The sequence below is a fragment of the Leopardus geoffroyi genome, chromosome A2 (assembly GCF_018350155.1).
Source record: "Leopardus geoffroyi isolate Oge1 chromosome A2, O.geoffroyi_Oge1_pat1.0, whole genome shotgun sequence".
Taxonomy (NCBI): Eukaryota; Metazoa; Chordata; class Mammalia; order Carnivora; family Felidae; genus Leopardus; species Leopardus geoffroyi.
The window spans coordinates 58,831,906-58,845,460 of NC_059331.1; positions in this window are offsets into that span (position 1 = coordinate 58,831,906).

Sequence of the window (13,555 nt, forward strand, 5' to 3'; positions counted from 1 at the left end):
CTGAATGATCGTGGTTCCCTGGCTCTGCTCAATGACATCCCCCACTCGTGGCTTGTGGCCCATGTCTCCTGTCCCAGAGGAACATACAACCTGGCTCTCCAGTCCCGTGGTGGGTCACACCTTCTGTCTCACTTCCTTGGCAGAGTGCCTGCACGTTCCCCAGCCTGTGACCCCATTCTGAGGCAGTAACCATAGAAACAAGGCCATAAACAGCTATAGTTCACTCAGGTATGAGGTGCCCCGGGCCCTGCACCCAAGGGGGTACCCATACCCCTGATTGGCATTGCCAAGAGGGAAGGAGGAGATGTCCTCGACTCTTTCCAAGCCCATCCAAGGTATAGGCTCAGTTGCTCCTAAGGTCCACTTTCAAACCCCAAAATGCAAACATGTTCTGAGCACTTATTAAGTGCAGGCATTTTGTGTGGGTGACAAGTCACACGTTGCCCCTTTTAACAGGTACGGCTTGGAGAGCCTATGGAACTGGTGGCAAAACTAGGATTTAGCTCAAGTCTCCTGATTCTACGACAAGGCACTGAGGGCCACGGGGAGGCACGGGAGTGATACTGGAGCCTGACGGGCTTGGGCGGGAACCCCAGGATTGCCAGAGATCAGGACACACTAATGTAACAGTAACTGAAACAGCATGTGGCTGTTGATATGAGGCTGCAGGAAGGAATTCAGAGCCCCGAAACAGACCTCCATCAGATACAGGAGGAGTTCATCAGTCACAAAACAATCAAGACTAAATCATGGTGAAGGGAAAAGTAATTCACAAGATGATGCTGAGATACCTGGAGAGCAAGCCTGGGGGGAAAGAATCGATACACCAAAGACCCCATTAAATGTGAGATAAATGAAATGTCTGACTATAAACAACCCAATCATAGAAAACCTGGTGGAAACATAGCTGAAGCTTTGGCAGGTATTTGCAAGTGTTAACACCTGTCTTGCAATCAAAGAAATTAAGGAAGGAAATAATAGAATTAATAACACCAACATGAAAATTCTGGAGACCTCAGAAACTAAAAAGGGTAGGAGATGTTTGCATTAAAAGGGTAAAAGGGGGGCACCTGGGTGGCTCAGTCAGTTGAGCATCCGACTTCGGCTCAGGTCATGATCTCCTGGTTTGTGGGTTCGAGCCCTGCATCAGGCTCTGTGCTGACAGCTCAGAGCCTGGAGCCTGCTTCGGATTCGGTGTCTCCCTCTCTCTCTGCCCCTCCCCCACTCACGCACTGTCTCACTCTGTCTCTCAAATATAAATAAATGTAAAAAAAAAAAAAAGGGTAGAAGGTCAATATCATTCATAGGTCACAAGGGTTTGTTCAAACAAAAGATCCTACGGGTCAATGTGCATGCGGCCAGGATCCAGGAGTCAAAGCAGCTAGCGGCTAACCAGGAGCAAATTTCACCCACCTCTTACCCAAAGGACTGGAAACAAAATAATGAGAGCTGTATACCTGTTGAGTCCATGAAAGCTGAAAACTGAAGGAACTACCAGCAAGGTGCCCAGCAGGGTGTTCACCCACTGCCCTGCTCGCAGTTGGATGAACGCACACCGTCCTGTTGAAGAGGAACTTGACGGCAGGTGCCTAGAGCCAGAAAACGTGTCAAGCCCTGGGTCCGGTAGTCCCCACCCCCGGGGGACTCATCCTCAGGAAACAGTGCAAAAGCAGTGCAAAAACCCATGAGCGAGAATACATTGGTTGAAGCACTTTTCAGCGTTTTATTATGGAAAATGTCAAGCCTACACAAAAGTAGAGAGAATACGATAATGAGCCCATGTGTTATCCCCAGCCCCAACCGTTATCAGCTCACAGCCAATATTGTCTCATCTCCTCCCGAAACACACACACACACACACACATACACACACACACACTTTTTTTTTGTTAGTATTTAAAGCAAATCCCAGACATCATTTTATTTTATCCATACATAATTTAATTTGTGTCTCGGGCAGATAAAGACTCTAAAAAAAATCTAATCATCATATCATAATACCCAGCAAAATTAATAATTCTTTAATATCTTTTAATTTACAGCCCATGTTCAAATTTTCCCAAATGTCTTTAGATAACTTTTTAGAGTTGGTGTTTTGGAATCAGAATGCAACCAAGGGCAACGCATTGTGTTCGTAAGTCTCTCTTACTCCATAACAGCCTCCCCCTCGTTTCTTTTTTCTTCATTGAGCCATTTTAAAAGAATGCCCCCCAAATGGCAAGACGTCAACAAGCCCAATGCCAGGACCGCTTAGGCAGCATATGGTGCATCTGCCTGGGACTCCCCAGTGCCCCTGCCGTCCTGGGCAGCAGCAGCTAAATATAAACTCGGAGCAGCTGGCCATCGGCTCCTGCCCAGCCTGGCCACTGCTCACCCAGCGCTGCCACCCGCAGTGACTTGGCTGTCGGACTTGGCTGCACCCTCAGACACCCTCCCTCAAATCTGGCAGCCCAGCCCCAACACACTCACTCACGGCGTGTTTGGACCTGGCCCTGTTTCGGGGCATCCTTCCTTGGCTGTGGCCACCCCCTCCTGTACTCAACAGCTGCCGGTGAGATGCGCCCACCCTGTTCCTCCCTATGACAGCACTCAGCCATCAAAACCCACAACCAGGAGACCAAGGAGCATCACAAGAAAGGCCATGATGGGGGTGCTATGTGGCCACCACCCCACCCTGCTCACAGCCAGTGCTCACAGCCCTGAACGTGGTGGGTGTGGTGGACGAGGCAGGAGTGTCCACTGAACATATAAATAAGAACAAAGGAAAGAAATAAAGGAACAAAATGGAAATGTCCATTGGACAAATAAATAAAAGCAAAAATTTTTCAAGAAAATGATCAGGTAAGGCGGGATGAATAGGTTTGGATCGGCTGGTTTGAATAATTTCAGGGCTCTGGGGCAGGGGGCTGTCCTGAGCTGTTTGGCACCTGGGTCCAGGAGAAGAGAAAACAGTGGTTATATTAGAAATGGGAAAATGAAGAATATTTATGATTCCTCCTGGAATGTTTTTTAATGCAGAGGAAACTATAGCTGTGTACTTTCTAATTAAATGGAACAACCCATTCATCCGCCTTCCATCCCTACATTCTCAGTTGAGCCCACCTGTTGGAGAAGGGGATTGGCCATTGTCACATGGTTGCCATGGGAACACTCCCACCAGAGAAATGGTCAGTGCAGGTGGGGGGGGGGGGGACGGGGGACTCAACACCACAGCATGGGCATATTCTCTGCCCTTTCTTTTCCAGCCTGGAGGGCCAAAGAAGACAGCGGGTTGCTGAAAGGGGAAGGCTACCCTCCCCGGGCACAAACACCTGGGGCTCTTGATCTCAGTGACTATTGTGAAATGTAGATTTCATTATTCCTCAGGTATGGTGAGGACAGCAGATCGGACAATGATTGCCATTGGAAAAAACTTGTGGGGCACCCGGGTGGCTCAGTCAGTTAAGCAGCGGACTTCAGCTCAGGTCATGATCTCGTGGTCTGTGAGTTCGAGCCCCGCATCGGGTTCTGTGCTGACAGCTCGGAGCCTGGAGCCTGCTTCGGATTCTGTGTCTCCCTCTCTCTCTCTGCCCCTCCCCCACTCACCTCTCTCCCTCCCTCCCCCTCTCTCCCTCTCTCAAAAATAAATAAACTATTAAAAATTTTTCAAAAGAAAAGAGAGCTTGTTATACACTCTGATGCCAAGAGGAGGGGACCACACCCCAGGGGGCGACCCGGGAAGCCCCAGGGTCAGTCAGGAGGCTGCGGTTGGGGGAAGAGGGCAAGAACCTTTACTGTGGTGTCTTCTCTTCAGGAAAGAACCTGTGAGGCAGGGTTAACAGGCTTGGATTGGCTAGTCTCAGGGCTCTGGGGCAGAGGGCTGTCCCAAGTTGTCAGTACCTGGCCCTGGGTGATGAGAGCGGGTGGACATGAGCCCTGAGTGTGACAGCCCGATAGAGGAGGTGGGAGGGGGGGACTCTGGATTGATTGTTTTGTATTGGAAAAGGCACATTCAAAGATGGGTCTTTTACTCTCTGGGACTTGGCTAAGCCTGGGAGTGGCAGTCCTTCCGGGGTCAGCGTGGCCCCCAAATGTCAAAGCATCAGAAAATAAAGGCATAGTCAACACAGTGATTTGAGCCACAACTTTGGGAGTCTTTCTCTTAACCTGTTTCTCTCCCTCACCCCAACCATCGAATTCTGTGGGTGTTGCCTCCCACGTCTCCCTAACCTGTTCACCTCTCCTCTTCCCACGGCCACCAGCCCAGCCCAGCGTCCTCAACTCTTCCTGGACTAACCTCCAGGTAGCCCCATTGTCACCTACCATCCATTCGCTGCCCGCACTCCTCCACGGTGCGGCTCTGCCTCCCCACTCCTGTGAAGAGTGACCTGTTTCTGTACCCTTCTGAACCCAGGCAGTCCCCTTGACTGCTTCTGTCAATGCAATGTGGCAGAAGAGATGCCGTGCCAGTTCTGGAATGTCGCTCTTCCTTGGCCCCACAGCTTCTGCTTCTGTTGTGTAAATAGCGCCAGCCCCCTCTCCCTAGAACCAAACCCACCTTGCACGAGAAGTTCAAGTCACACAGGGAAGGTCTGGAGGGTGAGACACTCCCTGTCAGAGAGCGAGAGACCGCGGAGCACCAGACATGAGAGGAAGAAGCCAGCCCCCACCACACCACATGCAGCCGAGACGAACCATCCAGCCTCCCCAGATTCCTGACCCACAGAACTGTGAGCAAAATAAAATGGCTGTTCAAGAGCTCTCGGTTTTGGGGGGTACTTTGTCATAGAGCAGCAGATTACCAGAACATGACTGACCCAACAGCCAGCAACATCTTTTAGAAATTGAAACCGGATGCATTGCCTGACGTAGGGTTCTCCAACTGCTTCTTATAAAATCTAAGCATCTCAACATGCTGCAAGGCTCTGCAGAGTCCGGCCCCTCCTCTGCAAGGCCGGCTCATGCTCCTCTCTCCCCAGCCCCTCCAGGCTCTGGCCACAGGGACCTCCCGCAGCTACCTGTGCACAGCACATCGCACCTTCCGTCCTGGTCTCCTCTCAGATGTCAACTCTTCCACCTCCCTAGGATGGCAACTATCAAAACAATAGAAAATAACAAGTGTTGGTGAAGGTGTGGGGAAAGTGGAACCCCCGTGCTGTGCTGGCAGGAACGTAAAATGGTGCAGCCTCTGTAGAAAGCAGTATTGTGGTTCCTAAATTAAACAATGTGGGTCCTGGGGTGCCTGGGTGGCTCAGTCGGTTGAGTGTCCAACCGAAGCTCAGGTCATGATCTCACAGTTCGCGGGTTCTAGCCCCGCGTCGGGCTCTGTGCTGACAGCTCAGAGCCTGGAGCCTGCTTTGGATTCTGTGTCTCCCTCTCTCTCTCTGCCCCTCCCCTGTTACGCTCTGTCTCTGTCTCAAGAATAAATAAACATTAAAAGAAAATAATTTTTTTAAATGTGTTTCCTAAAATTAAAAATATGGTTACCCTATGACCCACTGATTCCACTTCTGGGAAAATACCCAAAGGATTGAAAGCAGGAACTTGAAGAGATGTTTGCACACCCAGGTTCATAACAGCGCTGTTAACAATAGCTAAGAGGTGAAAGCAACCCAGGGTCCATCAACGGATGCATGGATCAACACACTGTGGTCTATCCATACAATGGAATACAATTCAGCTTTTAAAATGTTTTTAATGTCTATTTATTTTTGAGAGACAGAGTGTGAGCAGGGGAGGGGGAGAGAGAGAGAGAGGGAGACACAGAATCGGAAGCAGGCTCCAGGCTCTGAGCTGTCAGCACAGAGCCTGACGCGTGGCTTGAACCCACCAGCTGTGAGATCATGACCCGAGCCAGAGTTGGATGGTTAAACCGACTGAGCCACCCAGGCGCCACCTATTCAGCTTTTAAAAGGGAGGAAATTCCAACACAGGCTACAACATGGATGAACTTGGAGGATATTATGCTCAGTGAAAGAAGCTCGTCAAATATTATATGATTCCACTTCTGTGAGGTCCTTAGACTAGTCAAATTTATAGAGACAGAAAGTAGGATGGTGGGTGCCAGTGGCTGGGGGAGCAGGACTGGGGAGTTAATGTTTAATGGGGACAGATTTTCAACTGGGGAGATGAAACGAATCCTGGAGACAGATGGTGGGGACGGCTGCACAACATTGTGAATGTGCTTAATGCCACCAAACTGAACACCTAAAAATGACTCAAATGGTGAATATAGCATTATGTGTACTTTATCATAATAAAAAATGCAAAAGGAATTTCTGTCACTTTCTCAGAGGGGTCTTCCATGGCCACTGAATCTAGATTCTGCCCGTCTTTCCCGATCGTCATGTGTATTGAGCACACAATCTATGCCAGGCACTTTGTCAAGTGAGGGAGGTAAAATGCATGAAGATCCTGCATTGGGGGCCAACAGTCTCGTGGAGGAAGACCGGCAACAGGCAAGTAACGTGGATAATTACTGGCTTTTACAGACGCCATTGAGACAACAAAAAGAATGGTGTGTGGGTGAACTGCATGCCCAGGCATGCCCCTGGCTCCACTTTTCACAACCTGTGTGTTGCAGGCAAGTTGTTCAACCTCCCTGGGCCTTCATCTCCCCACTGGTACACTGAGATGGTAATACCCTCCTCGTGGCATTGAAGGAAGTGCTAAATGAGATAGCACCTATTTCCACCTGAATGAGTAATTCCAACAAATACGCTGCATTTAACTTGCTGGCTAAATGCCCAGTGAATTGGCCTCATCATCTCTCCTGCCTCATTGCCCAAACCATGGGGGGGGGGGGTGGGGCCCAGCTGGAAGGTCGGTGAGACGGCTGAGACCGCCACACTGGGTGGTGGGGGACAGGGAGGAACAGGGAACCCTGCGGGGCGGGGGGTGGTATTGCACAGGTGAGTGCTGGAGTGGGGCTCCCTGGGAGGGGAGGAAGAACCAGACAGGGCCCTGTCTCAGCAGATTTGGGGCTTTGAGGGCTGAGACCCAGGGAAACAAGCTCTCTTCTGTTCCCAATTCGTGCTTCTGCATCTGGGAAACAAAGCAGAAGGTATACAAACTCGTATCTGTTAGTGCTATCTGTGGTTGATGAAACAAAAAATAAATAAATAAAAGTATATAGTTACCCCTCAGGGTTAGCAGGAGAAGCAAGATGGGGACCAACAATAGTGGCACACTTAGGTGGATGGGGAAGGTGGACACAGGGAAGAGAGCAGAATTCTCCTCCGCAGCGCCCAGGACCCAGCCAGGGTTATAACAGATTAAGCCTGCTTAGGATGTTTCCAAAGCTTAAGGACTTAAGAGGATTCCATTGAGGAAGGGAAAAGGTGGGCCAGAGTGGGGGGCTGATTGCTCATAAGTCCTCCAACAATTTGAATTTTTAATTGTTTTGCTCTGATTAAAAAAAAAATCCAGGGGCGCCTGGGTGGCGCAGTCGGTTAAGCGTCCGACTTCAGCCAGGTCACGATCTCGCGGTCCGTGAGTTTGAGCCCCGCGTCGGGCTCTGGGCTGATGGCTCAGAGCCTGGAGCCTGCTTCCGATTCTGTGTCTCCCTCTCTCTCTGCCCCTCCCCCGTTCATGCTCTGTCTCTCTCTGTCTCAAAAATGAATAAAACATTAAAAAAAAAAAGTAAAAAAAAAAAATCCAAAGCTGTTTTAAAATATTTTAGCAAATCATGATCACAGAGGTTGGAAAGTTTCTTTGGAGTTTTACATCCATGGAGCCCTGCCCCACTCCTGGCGCCTCACCTTCTTTCTTGTTCACCCCTCTGGAACCCGAGGGTTTCAAGAGACTCCATCACAGGTGAGGGGACAGGCACTGTTCTGGAGTGCTGGAGTCACTTGCCGAGGCTGGGAAGGGATGGAGCTGGGATTGGACCTAGGCAAGAAGAGAAGCCATTCTTACCTGAAATGGGACCGGTGGTTTTCTTTGACATCAGTTCCCAGGGGCAGGGCCTCATGTGTCTCAGCCTCGTGGCCCCCAGCTTTCAGAGCAGTGCATGGGTGTGTAACAAAACAAGCCGAGTGGTGGGAGGTCACCCATCTGAACCCTGCTGTGTTCGAGGCCTTCTGCGCTCTACAGAGATAAATGTACTGACCCTGCCAGCCTGCTGGGAGCTTCCTGTTTACCACTGTCTCCTGCACCTGCCATCAGGGCCGCACAATTTACTGTTCTAATTACAGGCTATCTTCCCAAGGTTTCCCTTCTGAAAGCCTTGCCCTCCTCAGGGAGAGACACTGCCTTTAGGACAGGATGCCTCCACTCTTCTGCTCCTGTGGCTGCCACAAAGCACAAGGGCAAGACTTCGGATGGACCTGCTGACAGGGCCCTGGGGCCACTCAACAAGTCATTGGCCTGCTGCAGGTTTGGGCCCTTTTCAGCACCACGGAGTGGACAGCTCTGTGGCTGCTCCCTCCCTCTTCTACCACCGGATCCAGGGCAGGAGTGGGCTCCCCAGAAAATAGGCAACCAGCCCCCCCACCCTGCAAGGCAAACACAAGACAAAGAAAATCCAAGCCCTGTTACATTCCATTCTCTGAAACCCATGTGTTCGATGGAAATAGAAGTTTCTAACAGCCACGTTAAAAAAAGAAACATGGAACAGGTGAGATTAATTTTAATAGTATACATGCATCTAAAACATTATCATCTTAACATATACTTAGTAGAAAATTACAAAAAAGCTATTTTATATTCTGTGTGTGTGTGTGTGTGTGTGTGTGTGTGTGTGTGCTAGGTCTTCAAAATCTGGTGTATATTTTACACATTGACAGTACATCTCAGTTCAGATGAAACGTGCCTCAAATACACTTGATGCTGTATCAGAGAACAAAATAGACAGCATCTCACAGAGTGTGTATTCTAGTGCGGGGAGGGAAACTATATGAACATAGTTTCCTATATATCTACAGGTATAGATACAGATATGGATCCGCAGATGATTCCTGCTATGAAGGAAAATTGACTAGAATAGCCAGATAGTGAGTGAGGAGGTTGTGAGGGGTGGCGTTAGAGCCTGATCTAGAGGCAACAAAGGGAATATCACATGCAAAAACCCCGAGTCAGAAAAGTGCATGCTGTGTTTGAGGTGACCAGTTGGCAGGAACAGAGTAAGTGAGTAGAGTAGGCAGAAGATGAATCTGTGGAGGTCAGCAAGGCCAGGTCAGTTAGAGTCTTGCAGGCTAGGGAAGGACTCTTGGCTCCATTTTGAATGAGCCTGGAAACCACTGCAGAGGCATGGGGTGGCCTGGATTACATTTTGCAGTAGGCACTAAGGCTGCTGAGTAGACTGTAGACCGACAGGGACAGGGATGAAATAGGGAAGTGAGTGCAGAGGGCAAGACTGCAATGATCAGGTGGGAGACTCTGATGGCTTATGCCATGATTATGGCAGCAGAAAGGGTGAGAACTGGCTGGGGGTTCAAAGATGGAGCCACAGGATTTGGGGAGGGACCGGATGTAATATGTGTGAGAAAGAGCAAAGCAGAGGACGACTCCAAGATTTTTAGCCCAGGCTCAGAAATGAGGGAGCAGTAGCTCCTCACTGATATGGGAAGGCAGTGGGAAGAGCAAATTCAGAGGAGGGAAAGAGCATGTCACCAGGAAGGAGCTCAGGTCGGGCCATGTTGAGTTTGCAATGCCTACTGGACCCCTGAGGGGAAGTGTCAGAGAGCTGACATAACTCTGGAAGCTGCAGAGAAAGGAGACCTGGAGAAGTGTATCTATGAGTCACCGGGTTAGAGGTAGCATTGAGCCCTGAGGTTTTCTCTGGGTATGTTTTGTACGATTCTTGTAGGAACCTCAATGGAATAGAAGTTTCACAAAGGAGAGCCAAGGGCCAATAAAACCTCAGCTTACCTACGGGGAACACTGGAGTGAATGTGGCTAGCTAGATCATTCCTTGTTGGGCTGAAATGGTCAAGCCTTTGCGGCCCCGAGGCAGAAAAGGTCACTCGGCCAGGGATACAGGCTGCTCTGAGAAGGGCGAGTCTTTGGGCAAGCTCACTGTGGCTGCAGCCAACCTCGAAGGAGCTGACAGCCAAAGGTCCTGTGCTGCAGAGTCCCCACAACTAGACAGAAGGTCCATCCTCACAGTGGGGGGGGGGGGGTTGCCGCCATTGTCTTTGGACAGAGCAGTGCCTTGGAAACAGTGAGTCAATTCTGCACATGGGAGCACAGACACAGAGGAGTGAAGTGACATGTACAAAGTCACCCAGGGCAGTGCCCTCCTCGGCTCAGGCCAAGCACCAGGGCTGGAAAAGCCTGCTGACATCCATACCAGGAAGCACCCAGCCCTGGGTTTGGCATTGGGCAGGCACAGATGAATCCTTACGGCCCCCAGGAGAATGGGATTTTGCCTGTGCCTTTTAAAATAAAAAGATGTCTTTTCATAGCTAATATACGCACCAGGTAAGAAGTCAAATCACAATAATAACAATTATGATTACAGCCAACATTTATGGAGGAAGCAGCTAACTGCTTTACCGACACTATTTCAATGTAATCCTTGTAACGGCCCTAGGAGCAGGGCATTACTCTTAACTGAGCCACCCAGGTGCCCCATCAGAGCATTACTCTTATTCCTATTTTACAGATGAAGATTCTGAGAAGAGAGTGGGGAAGACCCTTGCCCAGCCTTCCTCAGTGAAGCGTTGAGCCGTGATCCACTCCTAGGCAGAGGAATAGAGCCCACTTGGGACAAAAGGGTACATGCAGACAGCTTACCTTCCCCGTGAGTCTCTTCCACAGAGACCACCAGCTGCCGACCTCCTGCCCTCTATGCACATTGCAGCACAACCCCACACCTTTTCCCTGGGGTTGTCCCACACAAAAAGGCACTAGAGGATGGACTTTATGTCTAGTTACGGGGACTCTGCAGCACAGGACCTTTGGCTGTCAGCTCCTTCGAGTTTGGCCGCAGCCACAGTGAGCTTGCCCAAAGTCTCGCCCTTCCCAGAGCAGCCTGTATCCCTGGCCGAGTGACCTTTTCTGCCTCGGGGCTGTGAAGGCTTGGCCATTTCAGCCCAACAAGGAATAATCTAGCTAGTCACATTCACTCCAGCTTGCCCCTTTGTTTCTCTTACCCACACGCATCCCACTTGTGAGAAAACCGAGGTTTAGACAGCAAGGCTAGTCACCCAGAGTTGCAGAGCAGAGGCGGGGGAGCTGGGGTCCTGGAGCTGGATTCTCTGCATTCCCTATTCTCCCAGGCAGCAGGTGTCCAGAGCTTCCAGACCCCCTCACCCTTCCCCCACCAGCCAGCCACTGGCTCCCAGTCCCTTTCCCCTCCCCCCTCCCTAGTTCATTTTTCCCTTTTAGGGCATTAAGCACAGAAGTATTAAAAGGGATTGTTCAGGCCGGTTAATTAGCTTGGAAGAGGCCTCTGCGGCAGCCCAGGTCACAGCCATCCACCTCTCTTTATTAGCCGAATTGATGGAGACAGCAGGGCCCAGATGGGAATAAATTGAATCCGATGGCAAAGAGGCTCTTGTGCAAGCTATTAACGGGAGAGAGCAGGCCTCACACTTTACTCACCAGCTTTTTTATAATGCTTTTCTCCTGCTACTGCCAGACACTTCCAGATGCCCCCTCAGCAAGCCCCCCCTGCCATGACGGGGAGCAGCTGGGTTCCAGGAGAGCTTCACCTGTGCACTAAAGTCCAACCATAGGTTGCAAGGCATCGAGGGGTGCCAACCACAATGCATGAGTAAGAGACATGCTAACCTCCAAGAAGGGAGGCTTCACCACAAAGCCATAGTCCCTGGACCCCACCTAACTGAGATTGCAAAGGCCCTGGAGCCCAGGGAGCCAACATTCCTTGCCCTTGGGGGAGAGGGCACAGCTTTGGCACACACACACCCTCACGTTGTCCTCCTGGCACCGTGCTCAGGAAGCATCTATGCCCCTGCCTCTGTGATGGGTGACAGAACTGGAGCTCAGAGAAGGTTAGAGACCTGTCCAAGTGGCACAGCCAGGAAGGATGGAGCAGGGCACTAACAGTAGCCACTGACATGTGATGTGGGCCTACCATAGGCCATGCTTTTCTCTTCCTTAACAGCCCTGGGAGGAGAGTGCTAACTGTCACCCCCATGCTGCAGAGAAGAAAACTGCTCACAGAGAAGCTTGAGGACTTGTACAAGGTCACTCAGCAGTATGGGTAGAGCTGGTTCAGTGGCCAATGCCTGGGCCACAGCTCTGTGCTGGCCTTTCAGCACCCTGGACAGGGCTCAGCATAGCCTTGGGATTGAGAAACTGCCAACTCACGGGTGGAACTTGCCCGTCAGGATGATAAGCAGCTGATGATAGCTGTCTCCCTACACACACACACACACACACACACACACACACACTCCTGCCATGCCCACCCCCTTGATTTTCTAGAATGTGCCAGCATGTTCCTGCCTCCGAAGCAGGGAGAAGGGTCTTTCCTTTGCAGCCCCAGCTGCCTAGATGCACCCACCCCCCTCCCCCTACCATTGGACACCCCTACTGCCCCCCCCCCCAAGGTGAAAGAAAACAGAGGAGAGGGTCACATCCAGGGATTCTGGACTTTTTCCCAGGAAAGCAGCTGGGGGTGCTCCTCTTGGGCACTGGGCCAGTGGGGTTAATTGCTCATACAATTTCAGCTTGCACAGGGGCCTCATTCATTACCGAGAAGCATTTCCTTGGGAGTGTTTACAAACCACCTGGAAAACCAGTGACAAAGAACTGACTCCCCACATTTTCCAACCAGCTTCCCATAGAAGACAGAACCAATGATTGAGGGCAGATGGAGCCCAGAGCTAATGAGGGACTTGGGGGGGGGTGGTGGTGGGGAACTCTTTCTGTTCCAAAGACAGCTGACCCCAACGGGGACCAGAGGCTGCCTTGAGGACAAGAGCATCTTGATTTCCTCAACCAAGGGCTGCATCTTGGAAGATGGTTTGGATGAGATAGAAAAATGGCCCTTTCCCAGTTCAGCTGTGATGGGGGATGGGGAGGTGGAGCGACAGAACAATAGCAGAAAAGCAAGCAGAGGGCAGAGACGAGCCCCAGGGAACAGCCTGCCTAGACGTCAGAGGTGCACAGGACACTCCCCTCCCACCACACCTCATCATGGCCACTCTCTGTAGGACATCACCCTGTCTTCAGACTGCTCTGATCAAACTCAGCAGGTACATCAACACGTGTCTGAATTCCACTTGATCAGAAAATGGGGAAGAAAAGGGACATGAAGGGAGATGAGGGGCAAGAAGAGCATGGAAAAGAATAGGGGGAGGGCCCCAGTCCCTGCTGGTGAAGGACATGTTGCGGAACCATTCCGAATCATGATCGACCATTCTCACCTCTGAAACTCACTCCCGCACCCCCCAAAATTATGTGCTCCAGGAAATGCATCACGAAAGCTCCCAACAGCACTTTTCTTAAACAGAAAAAAAAAATCTTGGAAGCAATCCATACATCCACCCACATCAGAATGAACAAATAAACAATGGTACATTCAACCAATGGAATTTCGTACAACACCGAAGAGGATCGATCTGTAGGTACACACATCGATGTGAAAGAATCTCAGACACAATGT